Here is a 19,843-nt window from a genome sequence, read left to right on the forward strand (position 1 = left end):
AGGAGTTTACTATATAGGTAGTACATTAATTGGTAAATCGAGCACTTGGTAGTCTTATGTCTGTATTTTTTTTTTACAATATCTTCTCTTTCCTAAGAGTGTAATATGTGGCAGGTATCTTTATCTTTATTACATCTTATGAAAGAATGTGTTCAACAAACTTGAAAAGTGCAATTCAACATTTTAAAGATGATAGAAATTTTTCTAAAATAGGCTTTGATTGGTACTTTCTTTTTCATCTGGCTAGTGGTCAGATGGCCTCCATTGGAGCTTTTCAGATGTGTATCCCAGTTGGCAGAATGCCAGGTCATTATAAAAGTAAGACCTGACTGTATGCCATACATGGTCAATGTATGTGGATGTTGCCATGTTTCATGCACTTAAAAATTCTTATCTTTATATCTCCTACCGAGAAGGCTCACTGGAACCTACACAGTTGGCAAAACTGTTTGCTCAATCCATTTCTCCCATTTTCTGGTAAAGTCAAAATAAAGCTTTTCCTTTGTTAGCAATCCCATTCCTTTTATTTTCTGTTTTATATAGATTTCAGTTTTAACTTGTTACGCAGGACGTTGATAAATCAATCTGAAGGTTCATGATATGGGATTTTTTGTCATTGTCATTGAAGTTGTCCCCACCCCCTTGTGGATCGGTACCCTTGTCGTAGTAGGGGGGTGGGGGGGGGCTTCCGTGCCTCAGTGAACCTAAGAGCTATGCCAGCTGGAGTTTGTCTCCTGGTAGGAATACCCATGCTGGACAGGTTAAAGGTTATAGGCCAGACTAAGCGATCCGAACATCGACCGTGGGCCCAGTGTTTAAAATAAAAAGTGGGTCCAACTACTCGTTTGCCGTGAGTTGCAACCCGTGAGTTATTGGTGGGCTAGTGGATGAAGGTCGTATCTAGATTCCAGTCTTGACGTAACCCCCGTGTCATCGATGGCTGGATGATCGAGGATACGGTTGTATATGCCACGCGGCTCTTAGGTCATCTAAACGGGAGATCGGATGGACCCGGTTCGATCAATCGGCTGGTCACGCATTGCCCTTTATTTGTTCGCCTGCTTTAATACTGATGGCGTTTTGTTTAAATCCAATGTTTCTCAGATTTTCAAAAGCTTACAAATGGCAAATGAAGAAGGCGGTGACTCAAAGATCAATCGAGTAGTATGCTGTCTATGTCCCATTGATAGCTACGCTCTATTCGCGTATGTCGTCTCTGGAATCTCTGATGCGATCAGCTGGAAATCTGTAGAATCCTAGCATCGCCCATGTTGGCACTCGGTGGCGGTGGGGGAACTCATAAAACTTAACTTGGCGACAGAAAAAAAAACAACGGGGATTTCAATGTTTCTTATTTAAAAAAAAAAAGAGAAAAAGTGAAGTCTGCAACTCTTCCGACGGAAGTGATAATAACTGGCCAAGATTAATTGTAATTTCTACCAAATTGGTGACATTGATGTGGTTTCATCTGCACATAAATATATAAACCAATCACAGGGCGTCTATACCGAGATCGAGACCTCGACGCCTTGACTGATGAAGAGATCTGTGCGGAGCTGAAATCACATGGCGTTAAGTCAGTGAAAAGTTTACTTCCCGACGTGCAGATTCAACCACACCAATGCGAACAATCCTGCTAACGTTTAGTTCCTCTTCAGTTCCATCTCATGTCTACTTTGGCACAGGAAAGCTGTCAGTCTGCACATTTCTAACCCACTTCGGTGTTTTAAATGTCAGAAGTTTGGGCATGGAAAGGGCCGTTTTTAAAACTTTTTTGTTCCCTCTACTCTGAAGAAGGACACGGCTGCAAAAAAGATCTTAAATGCAGAAACTGTGAGGAAGTTCACATGTCCTAATCTAAAGATTGCCCTCTTTACAAAAAAGAAAAAGATATTTTAAAGATAACAAAAAAACAGAAAACAAAATTTCATACAGTGAAGCTCGTCTGAAGTGGTCTCTTTCCAACAGTTCCATTGCATCTGGCAAAACATCATATGCTAGTGTTGCCAAGTGTGTTTGTCCTCTACTGTTGAGGTGCAGACGATCATAAGTTGGAAATAGGACATCAATGGTCATGCCAAACTGCCCACTGAGGTGTCTACAAAAATATTGAATTCATCGTGATTTGTGTGGGAGTGATCATTTTCCAATTTTGGAGCATTTATCCTCCAAAACAGAGGAACACCAACCTCGTTTCAAACTTGAAATATTAATCAAGGGAACCAATGTTATAGCGGTAATCTAAAGAATGTAATCCAGTGACAAAGACCAGATATGGAAAACAGACACACACAACAAAGAACATTAAGTAACTAAAATCACACATACAAAGTAACAAAAGCAAATGAGCAACTCTGACTCCACTAAAAAACTCGAAGTATGGACCAGGTGCACCGGTAGGGTCCGAGGTAGACGAAAGAGGAAAGGAAAACTATGACACGTTGAACACGTTTTCATGGTGCAGATGGATACACCGTAACGATCCACGAGTTCATGATAAAGACCGTAAAACTTCTGTAGTGATGACTTCCATCTTGTACCAACATAACCCTGTTCCAGAAGCCTATTTGTTAGAATTATAGCGCGATACAAAAAGTCTGTGCAGTTTCAGCAAGCTCTGGCATAACGTATGAGTTGTGATATGAACATTCCATATGCAGGTGCTGAAGGGATGTTGCCACAGATAAAAGGAAAGTTGACAATTCTGAATGAAAAATCATCACGTTTGTCGTTAAGTTTGGTCAATAGTTTTCCTTTACCATCGATTTCTAAGTGTAGGTCAAGATATGAGGCTGACATCACAGTGTCTGTAATATCCTTTATCTCAAGTTATTTGGGGGTAGATGCGATGTATCAAATCCCCGAAATTAGGATTGTTTAAAGATAATACGTCACCTATATAGCGGAAACTGAGATTAAATGATCTAGCTAAACGATATTTTTTTTCTTTTGGATCAGATCAGCTATAAAGTCAGCCTCATAAGTGAAGGAATAGGTCGGCAAATAGAGGAGCACAATTTGTTCCCATTGGAATGCCGACTGTTTGTTTAAAAACGCGTCCACCATACTGGACAGATATGTTGTCGATTAAAAACTCCAGCATTTTGTAAACATCTTCCTCTATATATTTGGAAGATGAATTGGAATACAAAATATGAGGAATCTCTACCAAGAACTATATATTTGTATCTAGGTGTACCATCTTTTTTGGAAAAAACTACGATGTATAATGTTTTTAAGTCAGGATTTTAACTGGGTATGGGGAATAGAAGTATACATTGTTGAAAAATCATAGGGACGCTTACCGTACCGTTGCACTTGGTCCATGCTTCCAGTTTTTAGTGGATTCCGAGTTGCTCATTTGCTTTTGTTACTTTGTATGTATGAGTTTAGTTACTTTATGTTCTTTGTTGTGTATGTCTGTTTTTCCATGTCTGGTCTTTGTCCCTGGATTATTTTCTTTTGATTACCGCTATAACCTTGGTTCCTTTGATTATCCTTTTAATGCTATTATATTCTGATATTAGTCTTCAACTGATTGTCTCCAAAAGATCTTTCGATTTTTTTTCAGGATCCACATTGAATTAATACCACTACTGGCGTAAAAAGTGTTGTGGTAGGACTGCAGACCCTCTTTGACAGCTGTGAGTATAGAAGTTAAAAGTTTTCAAAGAGGTTTGGTGGTACATTTTGCAGATCTAGCTATGTAACGTTGTTTGTGTGGATTCTTATGGATTTTAGGAATCCAGTACATAGACGGTAAATCACAATCATCGTCCTTGGTAGAGACACCAAAAGAAAAAAAAAACAGATTGGCCTTCATTTGAAGCTCACTGTCTTGAAGAATTACGTTTAGAAACGATGAATGATGCTGAAGATCCCATTTTATTATTTATCGAAAAACTGGCATCTGTTGCTAATAAAACAATACCCAAAATCCAAAACGGCCTTGTAAATCATGATTTACTGATGAGTCCGACAAAGCGATCGAAGAACGCAAAAAGGCCCATCGCCGATGTGATAAAAATCCTACACCAGCAAATTTGTCAAAGTTTAGAATAATCCGAGCAAAAGCTCGTCGTACGTGTAAAGAGGCCAGACGAACCTCTTGGGAAAATTTTGCTTCTAGTATTATATCTCAGATATCATCGATAAGCTAGCTGAAACATTCGCTAAACTTTCATCTTCAGCTAATTACAAACCGGATTTTAAAAAAAAATAAATCATCTGCAGAAAAGTCCAAACTGAACTTTAATTCAAATAATTCTGAATCATACAACTCTCCATTTTCTATACAGGAATTAAAATCGTCACTGGCTAAAGCTCATGTGGCTAGTGGGCTAGATGATATTCATTATCAACTTTTGAAACATCTTTCTAGTCCATATCTCCATACACTCCTTGCGTTAATGAACGAGGTCTGGGCTACTGGTAACGTTCCTTCCATTTGGAAAACGGCTTTAGTTGTCCCTGTTCCAAAACCAGGAAAGGATCATACGGTTCCTTCAAAGTATTGCCGGATCGCACTGACTAGCTGCGTCTATAAAACAATGGAACGAATGGTCAATGATCGCCTTGTGTGGTTCCTTGAAAAGCACACTTGCTCACTAACATTCAGTGTGGTTTTAGGCAAGGCGGAAGTACTCTTGACCATTTAGTCCGATTTGAAACGCTCATCAGAAACGCATTTGCCAAAAACGAACACGTTGTGTTTATCTTTTTCGATTTAGAAAAAAAAGCATATGGCACGACATGGAAATATGGCATTTTAAAAGATATACTGGTATTTGATATGGGGTTGACAGGAAAGCTTCCTCTCTTCTTATCTATTTTAATTTTGTTTTGTCAGATCGTCGTTTTAATGTTAGGGTGAATTCAACTTTTCTGATGAAAATGGGAGTCCCTCATGGAAGTATTCTCTCTGTCAGTCTTTTCGGTATTAAAATTAATAGTTTAGTCCAAGTTTTGAAAGACAATATCGACGGTTCCCTGTATGTTGACGACTTTCGGATCTGCTAAAGGGGACAAAATATGAGTAATATTGAAAGGCAGTTACAACTTTGTCTAAAAAGAGTTGAGAAATGGGCTTTAGGGAATGGGTTCAATTTTTCTACATCTAAAACTGTTGGTATGCACTTTTGTCGTAAGCGAAAGCTGCATCCGGATCCAGATCTCTTTCTTTATGGTAATAAAATCAAAATAGTACAAGAAACAAAATTCCTTGGTTTACTCTTTGATAGTAAACTTTCTTTTCTTCCCATCTAATTACTTAAAATCTAGGTGTCTAAGGGCACTAGATATTTTAAAAATGGTGTCCAGTACAGATTAGGGTGCTGATACCTCAAATTTGTTAAACTTGTATAGATATTCAGTTACGTCTAAACTTGACTATGGATTTATTGTTTATGATTCCGCCAAAAAGTCTTATCTTAAAATTTTAGACGTTGTTCATCATCAGGGTTTGCGACTTTGCCTTGGTGCATTCAGAACCTCTCCTATTGAGAGTTTTTATGCCGAAGCAAATGAACCTTCCCTTACAAACAGACGTTCGAAATTAGGTCTTCAATATGTAAGTAAACTTATGGCCTACCCTGATAGCCCTGTCTATGACTGTGTCAACAACCCTATTTATGTTGATATTTGTTTGATCTTGTTTTTAGTGTTTTCAGATTGTTAAATGCTCTTGTCGTGATATGGCCGCGATTAAAAACAACAATCAATCAATCAATGAAGTTGTCTGCTGTAAACTGCAGAACCACTTTTTAACCCTGTAGATTATCTTTCTTAGCCATCTTCGGTGTTGAACATACACTTAAAGTTATTGGTCACGGAAGTCAGAAAAAAGACTATGCAGATAATTAACCCCAACAAAAATCCTTGAAACTTTTTATTTCACTTAAGACTTTACATGAGGCATTCACAATAGCACAACCAATTTTACAAATAATAAGGATGCATGAATTAACATATTCAGTAAAAGCCCATTAGAATGGTTCACATCACCTGCATCAAGTCTATACAACATGTCATACAATGTTCGAGATATTTTCTCCTTTTTTTGTCATTTATAATTCGTTACCAAAACTTTTAATACATATAGACATGGGTACTCTACCAAGTTCGCCATAAACGATACAGTTTGGAGTACATTTTTTTTCCACTTTCATTCCATAACCCCATACTTCAGCACTGTATAACAATAAAGACACAACCATTGCACCAAATAGTTGCAACAAAATATCTATTGGCAAACTAAGTTCTCTCGTTTTTCAAAGGACATACAGCATTGCTTTCCTATCTTGTTGCGATGATATTTAAAATCTACAGCTTTTTTATCATTATAGAATAATTGAGTATGCTCACACTGTTTTTTTTTTGTTTTGTTTTTTGTTTTTTGTTTTTGTTTTGTTTTGTTTTTTGTTTTTTTTCGGAAATGAATTGAGTTGTCTATCTTATAACAATTGAGTTCTTCAAGTAAAGCAATCGTAATTTTTAGTTTCTGTTGAAATTGTCCGAAGAAGGTCATTTGGACTGTTTGTCGCCCAAAACGTTGTTTAAAATGTTTTTTTTTTAAAGGAAATGTGCTGTTGTATATATCAAACAAAAAAATTAGTCTTTTTCTCAAAATTCACAGGAAAATTATATCATTTTTAACTGACAAGTGATAAAAAGCTTTGATTCAATATAACTTCGATTGATGTTTAGTTATGATGGAGAAAAACATAATCGTTTAAACAGGTGTTTAGAACCTCGAAAAAAATTAAATTAGATGTAATCAAATTATACATCGTTGTTTCTACAAAAAAAAAAACGAGCCACAGATGTGCAAGCATACTGTTTGAAGTTATTTGAAGAAACTCATAGTGTTAGATAAGACTCTATTAGAGTTACAGAATGCTTGACTTTTTAATTGACATCACAATGTATCGAATGTACTGGACATAATTCCTATCGAGATTCCAATGGAAACAAACGTTTCCCCCTTTGGACCTACCTGTTTTCTTCTTATATGGCAGACTTAATAGTATACCTTGATTCATAGTGGGCAGTGGCATTTTCCTCACATTCTGTTGTATATATGAAACCTTTTTAAACTGGACGTCTTTGGACTATTAAGTGTCAGTCTTTGTAAGAATCAGGCAGTGGGTGAAACATGGTATGAAAAAACTTGATAGTGTAATATGACTTTGCACGATCAGAATCAAGGGAAAAACAATATTTTCCTCATGTTGCTTCATTGAGATACAATTTCATTCAAATGCACTGTAAATGAACAATTAAAGGGCAGGTAACTGTGTCAAATGTGTTTATTCATTAGATTCATCATTTGTCAAGTGATTGCTAAGCAGTAAATAGTGATATATTCGATTTTAGTCGAAAAAAAATGAGTTGAAGCGAGGCACTCACAAACATGGGATCACCCTTGTGTAAGATATATACTAGTGGGGCTACATCTTTGATAGTAGGGACAAGCCTCTGTGGATGAGATGACAAAACATCCAGAATGTTTAACAGTATAAAATGGAAAAAAAAGTCTGATAAAACACAAGCCATCCACTGAAAACGGTTTATACTCTTCTTCCTTGTTGATAACTTTATATCATACATTGATATCATATATGTATTGTTACACTTTGGTTAGCAAAAACAAAAACGATGTTTTCTTAAGAGTAACTTCAATCGGAACACGACACTTGCATAATCGAAGTCTAGGCAAAACCTTACTACTATTCGTATGATTATTATTATTATTCCGCTGCGATGTGACTTTGTCATTTCAAGATGGACTAAGTTTAGTCGCATACCAAATAAATCTTTATAACTTCAGTAGATACGGAGTCAACCTTCGAAGCGATAACATTTGTCGTTACGGAGATTATTTTTATTTCTTTAAAAAAATGTCAGGTTCTCCTCCGAGAACGTAATGATTAGATCAAAACTATTTATGTTATCATGTTTGGTAAGACTTGCTGTTTGGCGTCCCAAAAGCTTTAAAACCCATTTCGAGTTTTATTTTGCATTAAATTATTAAGGTCTTTCCCTGTCAATGGAAAGACCTTAGCAATTGCTTTGGAACAATTGTCCTTTAATTGTTTTTACTTTTGGGTTACTATCCTTGCAAACCTCGCAGGGCCGCCTTTTAGGAGTTTCTTTTAGAATCTCTTTTTAGTTAAACCAACGATTTTAGCTGTCGGGATACCTGACGCAAGAACTAGATCAGAATATGTTGATTGTGATGTGACAACAAATGAGAATGTTTTCATGTGTAAACAGCAAAACATGGAGATAGACAGATCTAATACAAGCTATGCTCTGGAGGTTAATACCTTTTTACTTGTATATAATTTTATATCATATACATTGTTACACTTTGGTTTGGCAAAAACAAAACGTCTTTGAGCAAAAAAAAATGTTTTCAGAAGAGTTTCTTCAATCCGAACATACCACTTGTATAAACGATGATAAGTGTTTTTACTTACTGTCTTGACAATCCTTGCAAATCTCGCAAGACTGTAAGCGACTGCATGTTAATAGTATGTGTTATTTATAAAACCGACCACTGTTGGAGACATATTTTAACTTTCGGGATACCCGACGCAAGAACTCGATCTGCATATGTCCGACTAGCGACTGGGTTGCTGTTAGGGCGCTCTGGTCTACTCCTGTGCCTCACATTGGCATGGTCACTCTAACCTTGTAGGGACTCCAACCGAAGAGTGACACGCCTTTATAGGGACGAAGCGTCAATGAATATCCTCTGTAGAAACCCACAAAGTCTTTCTTTTGGAAATGTCGTATACAGTTAGGAAGTGATTGTTTGGACTTGTAGCACAGACGCACATCATTTGTATTCAGAAGTCTCATATATTCCTTCCGGTCGAGATATCGGCGATAGAACATTATGATCTGTTATTACTTTTTTTAGTACTAATTGCTCCGTTCCTCATAGACAAGGCCTAAAATCGTATTAATTTTCAAAGTTTGAACCGAGGTCCGACTTTATTTCTTCATCCAAATAAGGTCATTTAAACATTTCATTCATCAACTACAATGTAATTTGATCGCTTGTGGTTAGCAAATTGTATAACAAAGATTAACACGTCTATAAAAAATGTCTAAGAAAAATTTGATGCCCGCTCTCCCACTATTGAAATTAGGCTTTATGTAACATGAAATGCGGGCGTGTACACTATTTTTCTCAGATTATTTCTGTGAGACTTGTGAGACATATTACCACTGCGTGACTTGCTTGTAGAAAAATACTTAGTAATGAATGAAAATGGTTCAGGACCAATGATTCTCTAGAAAATAGTTGGCGGTTTCAAGGGAAGGCGACAGTCGGTACCCTTATTTGGGTTAGTCAGCGGGCCTTCACCCCTTTCATTGATGGCTGCAATGTTTCAAATGTTTATGTAACAATAGGACTATTTTTTTCTTGTTGATGAAAAGACGTAACCTAAGTGTTGCACGAAATGGATTTTTACAATCAAATACATTGTCTACATGACGCTGGTCAATGTTTAACACCGGGTTTAATCACGACAGTGGTCTAAAAACCTTTGAAACACGTCGTATAAGAGTTCGTATTAAGAATCAATATCTATAGTTTATTTAAATCATAAATAGGGACGCCTTTTATATGTAGATGTCAGAAACATTGTTCAGTCGGAAATTAAGTATTTTGGAAGTGACATATATATATAGCAACATAGCGGTGCATTATCAATGCAATAACAAAGTAATTACTGTCAATTAGCTTTGTCCCTCCTCGGAAAATTCTTAATTCACAATCTAAACGTGTTTTACTCTAAATTGTCAAAAGACTACTAACCAATAAGAACGCAAAACTATTTAAGGAATCTTTCATTGATGGATTGTAATCAAAATGTTATTTTGTTAGGGATTATTTGAGTCACGTACTGTGGACCAAGCGACGTTTTTGACGTCACAGTACCAAACCAATTTACACAAAATAATCTGCTTTACCCCAAGAAAAACACTCAACCAGAAAGCAATTTCATCTTACTCATAGTTTTGCAATTATTTGTCTTTAGTGAGTGTAACAAAATATCCACCTTAGCCAGTGGTACCATTAAAAGTTGGCACATTAAGGACATTTTCAGTTTGTGTTAAAAAGGAAATAGTCCAATTTTGTGTTACGTACGAGCATCTGGTTTGTCATGTACGTCTTTCTGATATTGCTTGATCAATAATCAACTTATTCTTTAAGAATTGTTTTTTACCAATTTATTTGAAATAACATATGATCCAGATTATTCTATAAAACAAGCACAATAGTTGCTTATGTAGAGGCCAGGGCAAAATTTATTCATTGCCTTCAACATTGATAATGTCTTTGCCGGTGGTTCATGGCATTATCGACGTATCAGGTAATTTCACCGCCGTCCTTTGAACAGTCAGACCATTACAATCACGTTTTCTATATATACATTCACACCTTTCAGGATTAAAACGATATGATTCTGTTGACTTAAATAGACAGTAATTTAGACCCAAATAAAATTATCAAATGTACTTGGTTTTGTTCTAACATAACTAATAATATGTTAATACATAATAATGAGTATTATTTTAAGTATCCCATAAACCTAAAGTGTGCAATGTCATAAAAGGAGGTTGTTTGATGAAAACCTCAAATTTAGAATACTTTTTTTGTTTTTGTTTTTTTTTCTAATAGACTGTTCAAAATCTAACAGAGAATCGCGGACCACATTTTCTTGATGTAGTTCGACAAAATATAAATTCTATAGAGGTTTTTATTGACAGAATTAATTTTATTACTATTACATTAAATAGGTGATTGTTTGAACTTAAATTCCAACCTTCCACAGTTTTACAATTTATGATACGTTTTCACTAAATCCTGTTGGACATGTTTTTATTGATATTTTTGTTTGAGTGAACAAGGTGTGTCTATCAGATGCCTTTGGATTTGAACTAGCTTATAGAAAAAAGCGAGTACTCTTTCGAGGTAGATACAGCTTGCTGTCTTTTGTCCTATTTGTTAAAGTGTTTGTATTCTGTATCTATCTCAAGAGTTTGATCCGTTTATAGTTCGTTTTATTATTGTATTTTCCCACCACTGCCCCAGGTTGAACGTTCACAGCCATGTTTAACTCCGCCATATACTTAATGTGCCTGTCCCAAGCCAGGAACTTGTAGTCAAGTGGTTGTCGTTGTTTTTCATATTCATTGTTATTCGCTTTACGTTTTTATTCTGTATATTAGGTCTATTTTCCTCTTTTATTGTTAGTTTTACTTCATTTATTTGAGACATTGTACAGCTTGCTTTATGATATGGGGTTTGCCCATCGACGACCGTGTAGTGACTTATCGAAGTTTAATTGTTCGTTGGTTGGCTTTTAATGGATGACTGTCAATGTGGCAATCATACCACATCGTCTATTTCTCTATATTATACAACATTTACTGGTGCATTGATAATTTTGACCAGTATTTTTTTGACAAACATTTTTCACTTGAATACTTCAAAATCATATCATCTTGATAGAAAATCTTTTAGACCACCTAATGCTAAGTTTAAAAAAGTGTTCTCAGAAAAATGGGTTTCGTGTTCATTACTCAGACACTTCTGACTTCGTCAAAAAAAAACTCGATTAGGACTTACACTATAAACATACTCGATACTAATGACTGATAACATACTGAAGTGTCTCCTTATTTCTAATTTGCAATATATATGATATATGATCATTATATGATATTTTTGTATTTATTTAATTACCACTCGATCAACGCCACTTCTAGTCGACCCAAGGTCCTCGAGGATATTCACCAATGCAGTAGTCAGACTTGTCTACTCCGAAATATATCAGTTTTCATTTATCTTATTTATCAAAATTTGCAGTATTGCAAATTTCAAAATACCTCATTTAGGCTTCATTTCTTTCTTTTCGCACATGGTAGAACCCTCCTATTTATAGACTGAACTTGAATTAGAGATCGTCGGCAACCAAATTACGTAACCAGGGTAGACATTTCAACATATAACAAACAAAATAAAACTGCGCGGGTTATTCTCCTTGCAAAATTTGCATTAAGATATCGCTCCGCCGCGGATCATGCTCCATTTCAAATATGTGATGTTTACTTTACGTACGATATGGGCGTATAACAATATGAAGGCTATTTAATATGTGTAGAACTGCAAGATTTCAATGGTTATATAATATTAACTATTTAAATTTTGACGCAGAGAGCTGGACTATTTTGTCAAATTGATCTGAACATTCGCACTCGCAGGGAAGAAAGCTCAATCGAGATTTGCCATTTTTTCTCTCGATCTGAACCTTTTAGTGAAGATGTCGGGAGCTTCTTTATTGTTTTAAACTCATCACTTCAAACCACTTTTTATGATCTAGCTGGTTATGAGGGGATGTTGTTTTAACAATGACAGGTGAAAAGTAATCTGTTCTACTCTTACTTACATGTATGTTACCTGTTATTAATAGTTATTGAAACAAAGATGTGCTCATGAAATACACTGTACATTTTTGTAAAGTTTGTTATGTTATTTCAGATAAATTTGAATTACTTCAGAGAAAGAAATGCTTATTTTTTTCTTAATTGATACAGCTTATGGAGATATAGAGACACTGAAATATAGTAGCTATATACTATATTAACGTTTTTTTCATGTAGGACAAAAACTATGAAAAATGACAGAAATATTGTTTGTAAACTTTCAGTCGACCAGTATTGATCACTGTGGGAATATTGACCAAGTGGTTTAAAAACCAGTAATAACCTGGGACTATTATAACCACCCAACATTTATTTTTGCCTGATTTATACGAAATTATATGTACATATAACAATATTTCCCAACAAGAGGCGTTTTCTCCATATCATATGGTCAAAATACATGTATATTTTCATGAATTTACATTGTAACATTTTGCATATATCAGACACTGTTATGATTTTTTCCTTGATTTCTTTTCTGTGGTTATCACGTTAGTTTTACTAGATGAAGTGAGAAGAAAGCAAAAGTAAAACAGACCATTTCTGTGCTGGGACACTATTTAAGCATGAAACAAAGTCCATGATTCTCAACTGCTGGTATATGTATGTGTAGTATGAAGCGGCTGTAAATGTATATGTCAACATCTCTTAATAAAACAAAAACTATAAAAACATGAAGCCTGATTTCTTAGCACTTATTTGCAAAACATAAGATTTACTTGAGTTGTATTATAATCTTATACATATTTGTGAAACAATCATGCAGAAAAAATTGAAAGAAATGTACATACATTATTGAAGGCAGACAGGTATAAAACACTCAGCAATAGTGATTCATCATAAAAAAGTGGTACTCATGGGGTATAGGTTCAATAGTAACTTTATTGTTTTAGAGAGAAAAAAAGATGGATTTATACTCAAGGTGCATCATAATCCCTGTATTCACCACATCGCTATACCATTGACTTTCCAACTTAATTGGAATCTTAAATTGCTCAAATCTATGAGCTACAAAGTTTTTTTTTGTTTAAGAGTAATCAAGAGAACCAAGGTTATAGCGGTCATCAAAAGAATGTAATCCAGGGACAAAGACCAGACATGGAAACAGACATACACAACAAAGAACTTAAAGTAACTAAACTCATACATTCAAAGTAACAAAAGCAAATGAGCAACTCGGACTCCACTAAAAACTGGGAGCATGGACCATCATGATCTTTAAACTGCATAGTAATTTTACAAGAGTTTTTATCCTTGAACAGAAAAATTCCTACAGAAAGGTAATCATTTATACGTGCACAGTTTCGACGAGTTAAACCCATAGCCTAATCTAGACAACAATGACAAGGGCAAATTTTATTTTAAATTTATTTTCAAAAATTTCTTCTACATCAAAGTGAGCACAAACAAGGAAAAGTTTTTGGCTCATTTCTCCCTTGAGATTAGGCCTTTGTTCAACTTCCTCCAGTCTGCATGATTCATTTCTACTACATGCATCTCCAAACCAAAATTCAAGGTGTGGATCCATACTTTGCGAATATTGATAGTCAGTGATTCTCAGTGTTATTAATATTTTGTAAGAAATGGTGATTCAAGTGTTAGGAAATTTGAAGACATCAACGTACGTGTACAGTCAGGAATACCAAAAGCAATAATACAAAAGAACAAAAGAAGATCCAAAATATATATATTGATAAACGGACTGTATAAATATACACTGCGTTAAAACAAGCGGACATTCTTTAAAAGAACTAAATTTTGATTGATTTATTTAGCTTACAATTTGGTTACATGAATATTTTTGATTATTTTGAGGTCTTCCATGACTCACTGCCTCAGCAGTATTCAAAGAGTTACCTCTCATAAGCAGCACAGCAACCGAATACATAAGATCTAAATCAAAAGAATGTAATCCAGGGACAAAGACCAGACATGGAAAACAGACATACACAACAAAGAACATAAAGTAACTAAAATCATACACACAAAGTAACAAAGGCAAATGAGCAACCCGGTCTCAACTAAAAACCGAGAGCACGGACCAGGTGCACCGGCAGGACAAGCGTCCTCCGCCTTTCCAGAAACACCCGCCGAGTTGCTCGTAAAAAGCCAAGTCCGGGGCAGACAAACGAGGAAAGGAAAACCATGACCCGTTGAATAAATCAGTTTTCATGGTGCAGATGGATACATCACAACGATCCACGATCCATGATGACGACCATAAAACTTTTGTAGTGATGACTTCAATCTTGATGCAACATAACCCTGTTCCAGAAGCCTATTTGTTAGAGTTCTAGCGCGATACAAAAAGTCTGCGCAGTTTCGGCAAGCTCTGGCACAACGTATGAATCGTGATATGAACACTCCATGAAAACTAATAATCGTTGTTTCTGTTGGTATTAAGGAACAGTTACTAGAACATACGAAGATACCAGGGATATAGAATTTTACCAAAACTTCTTTTATAGGAAAGAAATAAAAACATACAAGGAGTAGATATTGAAATTTAAAGAGAGTAGACGTAGGGTAAAGGACACAACTCTTGAAACAGGCGATATATTTGTGTCATTTAATGTTACCAAAGCCTTTCAAGCTTTCCTTTGAGACAAAATGAAATCAGTCCAAGTTACTTTGATGCTTACATAACATTGATGTACAACTGTGAATACAAACGTTCCAATGATTTGTTAGAGTTGTGCCCCTTGCCCTATGTCTATCTAAATAATGCATTAATAATATAGCCAAATTGTGCTTTTCCACATATTATCTTTCTGGTTTTTGTATATGTCATATGGTCTAATCTATGAATATTAAGCCAAAAAAAAAACAAAACAAAAAAAAAACAGGTAATTTAGCAAAACAATGTCCTTTTCATATGCAATTTGAAATGATTTAAAAAATTAACCACAAATATGGTTGATGGGGGCAGTTCTCCAAAAAAGGGCGTAGTTTTCTCGACCTTTGCTCTCTCTCTTATACAATATGTCTAATAATACACATACCAAACTAGCTTTATTCAAATAAGGAAATGCTATATTTTAATGTATGAGATAAACAAATAAGGGTGTTTTTTTTAAAAAACAAATATCGATATGCAGTTTAAAAAGGAGCACTGATGTGTGTTTCCTTGAACATCAAAATATTTCATTATTGACTTTTATATCAATTTGTGTTGGTAAAAAACAAATTTCAACTGATTGCAGAATTTTCGAAATGTCCTTTCATCGACATCTTAATTTCTGGGGTTTGGTACATCGCATCTACCCCCCCCCCAACCCCCCAAATAACTTGAGATAAAGGATACTACAGACACTGTGAAGTCAGCCTCATATATTGACCTACACTTAGAAATCGATGGTAAAGGAAAACTATTGACCAAACTTTACCACAAAGGTGATTACTTTTCATTCAGAATTGTCAACTTTCCTTTCATCAGTGGTAACATCCCTTCAGCACCTGCGTATGGAGTGTTCATATCACAACTCATACGTTATGCCAGAGCTTGCCGGAAATACGCAGACTTTTTGTATCTTGCTAGAACTCTAAGAAACTGGAACATGATTATGTTGCTACAAGATGGAAGTCATCACTACAGAAGTTTTATGGCCGTCGTCATGAACTCGTGTATCGTTACGGTGTATCCATCTGCACTATGAAAACTGATTTATTCAACGAGTCATGGTTTTCCTTTCCTCGTTTGTCTACCCCGGACTTGACTCGGCGGATGTTTCTAGAAAAGCAGAGGACGCTTACCCTACCGGTGCACCTGGTCCATGCTCCCAGTTTTTAGTGGAGTCCGAGTTGCTCATTTGTTTTTGTTACTTTGTATGTATGATTTTAGTTACTTTATGTTCTTCGTTGTGTATGTCGGTTCTCCATGTCTGGTCTTTGTCCCTGGATTACATTCTTTTGATTACCACTATAACCTTGGTTCCCTTGATTACTCTTTCATACTGATAAGTGCGAAAAATGAAAAATGTTACCATTAATTTTTTTTTTATATCTTATTGTTCTGTTTTATCAAATAATGCTAAACTTTGGTAAAAAAATCTTTGGTTGAATATTTATAGGACTTATTACTTTGAGAAATGCATTGGTTTACTTAGTAAAGGGTTATGATTTTCCGACAAGAAGTTAATTTTTTTACTTATAAGGATTACATGAGAAAAGTAATTGATTTTTTTATTCCAGACATGCCTAGGTTTAGTAACTGGGTCTACTGACTTCGTCTTTTTGACTATTTTGAATAAAAATTTCACAGATTGAATCATCAAGGACGAATTTGCGAAATTTGTTGATTTTTCTGACTCCGCATTTCCAGCTTTTTTACGCTTACATAGAATAACTCTTAAGATAAATACAGATATTTGAAAGGCTCGTGCATGTCATAATGGTACACCACAAAGGAAGATCCAGAGATTCTGAAAAGAGGGTGGTTCAGATAAAGTGGGATGGAGACTGTAATTTGCTCAGTTCTGTGCAAAATTTGAACGAATTTAAGAAAAAAAAGTTTCAACAAAATTGGCTCCAACACCCGAATTTTATCCATCCATCTACCTCTGCCATCACATTTCTTTTGTTCTTGAACAGCTTTACGTTCAAATAATTATACGGTCACGTGTTAGTATTATTATTGAAGAAAGCAACATTTTATCCTTGTATGATTTATTGGTTTTTATTATATGAATTTAAGTACCAGTCCACATAAAATTCAGACACTACCAATGGTTAAGTGATTCATGGTCAAGAAAACCCCACCAAACAAACGATGCATCTTAAGTCTACATATGCTATATTTTCACATAACAACCTTTTCTGCATTCAGACTTGCACTTTTGAGAAAATCATTCATTCACCTCCAACTAAATGATACCAAATGAAGCCAAATCAAGAACGATAACTCTTGCAAAGTGCCAATTTCATGTACAATCTATATAATTTTTAATTCAAAAGCGCAACAACCAAATGAAAAACTGAGACTTGTTATGTGATCAGTAACTGTTTCTGAACAAGAAATAAAATTGAACTTGGTGGATTTTTGACATGTATGAATCACCTCATGTCTGATTTTTATAAAGACTGATACTTAATTGCAACTAATTAACCACCCAAACGTCCAAGCAACGAATATGAACTAATGAGTTGCTCATCAAAATAGACGTGCGCAAAACAGATTAATCTTGACCGCTCGTGGCATCCAACCGTCCATTCGATTCAAAGGTGTAGTCAAATATGACCGGTTTGTGTGCATACACAGTAAAACTCTTCGTCAGTAATTATTTCTTCTTTGATTGATGAAGTGGTGATTTTCAAGATAATTCATTGCACCAAAAAAGATATTTATGTCGAAAATCTTTACTAAAAAATCGCATACTGCTGAAAAAATAAACTGATGATTTCATTAACCGTAGAACAACTAGTAAAGATTTTATTAATTCCTAAATTCAACTTCACACTAAGGATTCCTATAGATTTCTAGAAAAGTAGAATAAAATATTACAGTAGTTTGTTGTTCACACAGTGATTTGAAAAAAAACAAAGAACCTATACAGGACAAAAGGGATAATAAAAATCATATATAAAAGTCTTGTGATTGGAAAGTTGATTTATATGAGTTATAAATGGACGGACGCTTATCGGTTTCATCAGCTCACTGTGAGTATCAAAAGAGAAGAGTGTTGATAGTACAGGTGGCCACAAGGTCAAGGAAGTATGTATGTCTAAAGCCTAAAGGTAATATTGTACAAATGATACACAAAAGGGCAGGATCCAGTGAAAAGGGAGTTCTGTTCCAGGTTTTCATTTTCGTATTTTGGTCCATATTTTTTCACGAAATTATGGAAATTATCGTACATGGAGGGGTCCTACCCCGGACTTATTGTATGCGCTGCAGAATTAATAGTGGTTGTCTTATAAAGACTATTAATCAAAATATGAAGGAAAATATTTTCAGTGTAGAAGGATATAATGAAAGATCGAATAAAGCAACGGAATTCTCACAGACTCAATCTTGAAAGAGTATTCTACGGAACCAAGATTCTAGCGGAGATCAAAAGAATGTAATTCAGGGGCAAAGACTAGACAGAGAAAACGAACACACACAACAAAGGACTTAGTATAACCGAAAGAATACATACAAAGCAACAAAAATGAGCAACTCGAGTTTCACTAAAAATTGAGAGTATTGAGCAGGTGCACCGGTAGGGTAAGCGTCCTCAGAAAGGAATAGATAATCTATAGTTTAAGAATACTCCTTCTTATAAAACAATTTCTACGAGTGTTTTATCTATCCTCAGAAATATAAGTCACTTTGAAGAGCAGGGATCGACGAAATGTGTTTTTTTTTTTTTTTTTTTTTGTTTGTTTTTGTTTTTTCTTGCGTCGTAAAACAACAACAAATAAAGTGAAAGAACCATTTTCTTTCTGTCTTCTTTCCATGAAAGTTTTTCTTGAAAGTTCATAAATGGACACTTGTGTTTTGGTTTTGTACTATCTCACTTCTTATAAGAAAAATATCATTTGTTTGTCATGTTTTTCATATGCTTATGGTCACCATTAAAAGCATATGAAAAACACATGTTTAGGACTAACAAATTAAAGAAAAACTACATGGCAATCAATCTAATTAAGATTATACTTTTCACTACATGCAGTCACGGAATGGACCAATTGATAGGTCTAGTTTTAATTAGACTGAATGATGATCACATGTTTTCCACTGGATTTTGTATATGAAAAGGATATAATTTTCGTATGATTTTTTTGGAATAATATCTGTCCATGTTGGTATTGAACATGTTTTATTCTAGAATAGCAGAGGACGCTTACCCTACCGGTGCACCTGGTCCATGCTCCCAGTTTTAGTGGAGTCCGAGTTGCTCAGGTGCTATTGTTACTTTGTATGTATGATTTTAGTTACTTTATGTTCTTCGTTGTGTATGTCTGCTTTCCATGTCTGGTCTTTGTCCTCTCTGAATTACATTCTTTTGATTACCTTTCTAATCTTGGTTCCCTAGATTACTCTTTCATATGTTTTCAAACATGATAAATTCCATGTTTTTCCAAACATACAAAAGCATACGTTGCAGTTTTTCATGTGTACTTGTCGAGAAAAAAACAGTGTTCTTGTATTCGACTTTCTCATTTTTGAGATACTAGAATGATTCAAATAAAAAAACTTCGTCAACTCTGCATTGTGCTAGGAGTCAAACAATAATATCCTTTCACTGTCCATCACAGGATTTTTAGAATAATAAACAGGATTAAACTTTGGCCAACTTTTTGCTTTTATTTAAGCATTTTCAGTCGTGGATTCTCATTTTGTTGTTTTGTTTTT

This window comes from Perna viridis, chromosome 2 (genome assembly GCF_037379345.1).
Source record: "Perna viridis isolate PV_CMFRI_1.1 ecotype Kerala chromosome 2, ASM3737934v1, whole genome shotgun sequence".
NCBI classification, from domain to species: Eukaryota; Metazoa; Mollusca; class Bivalvia; order Mytilida; family Mytilidae; genus Perna; species Perna viridis.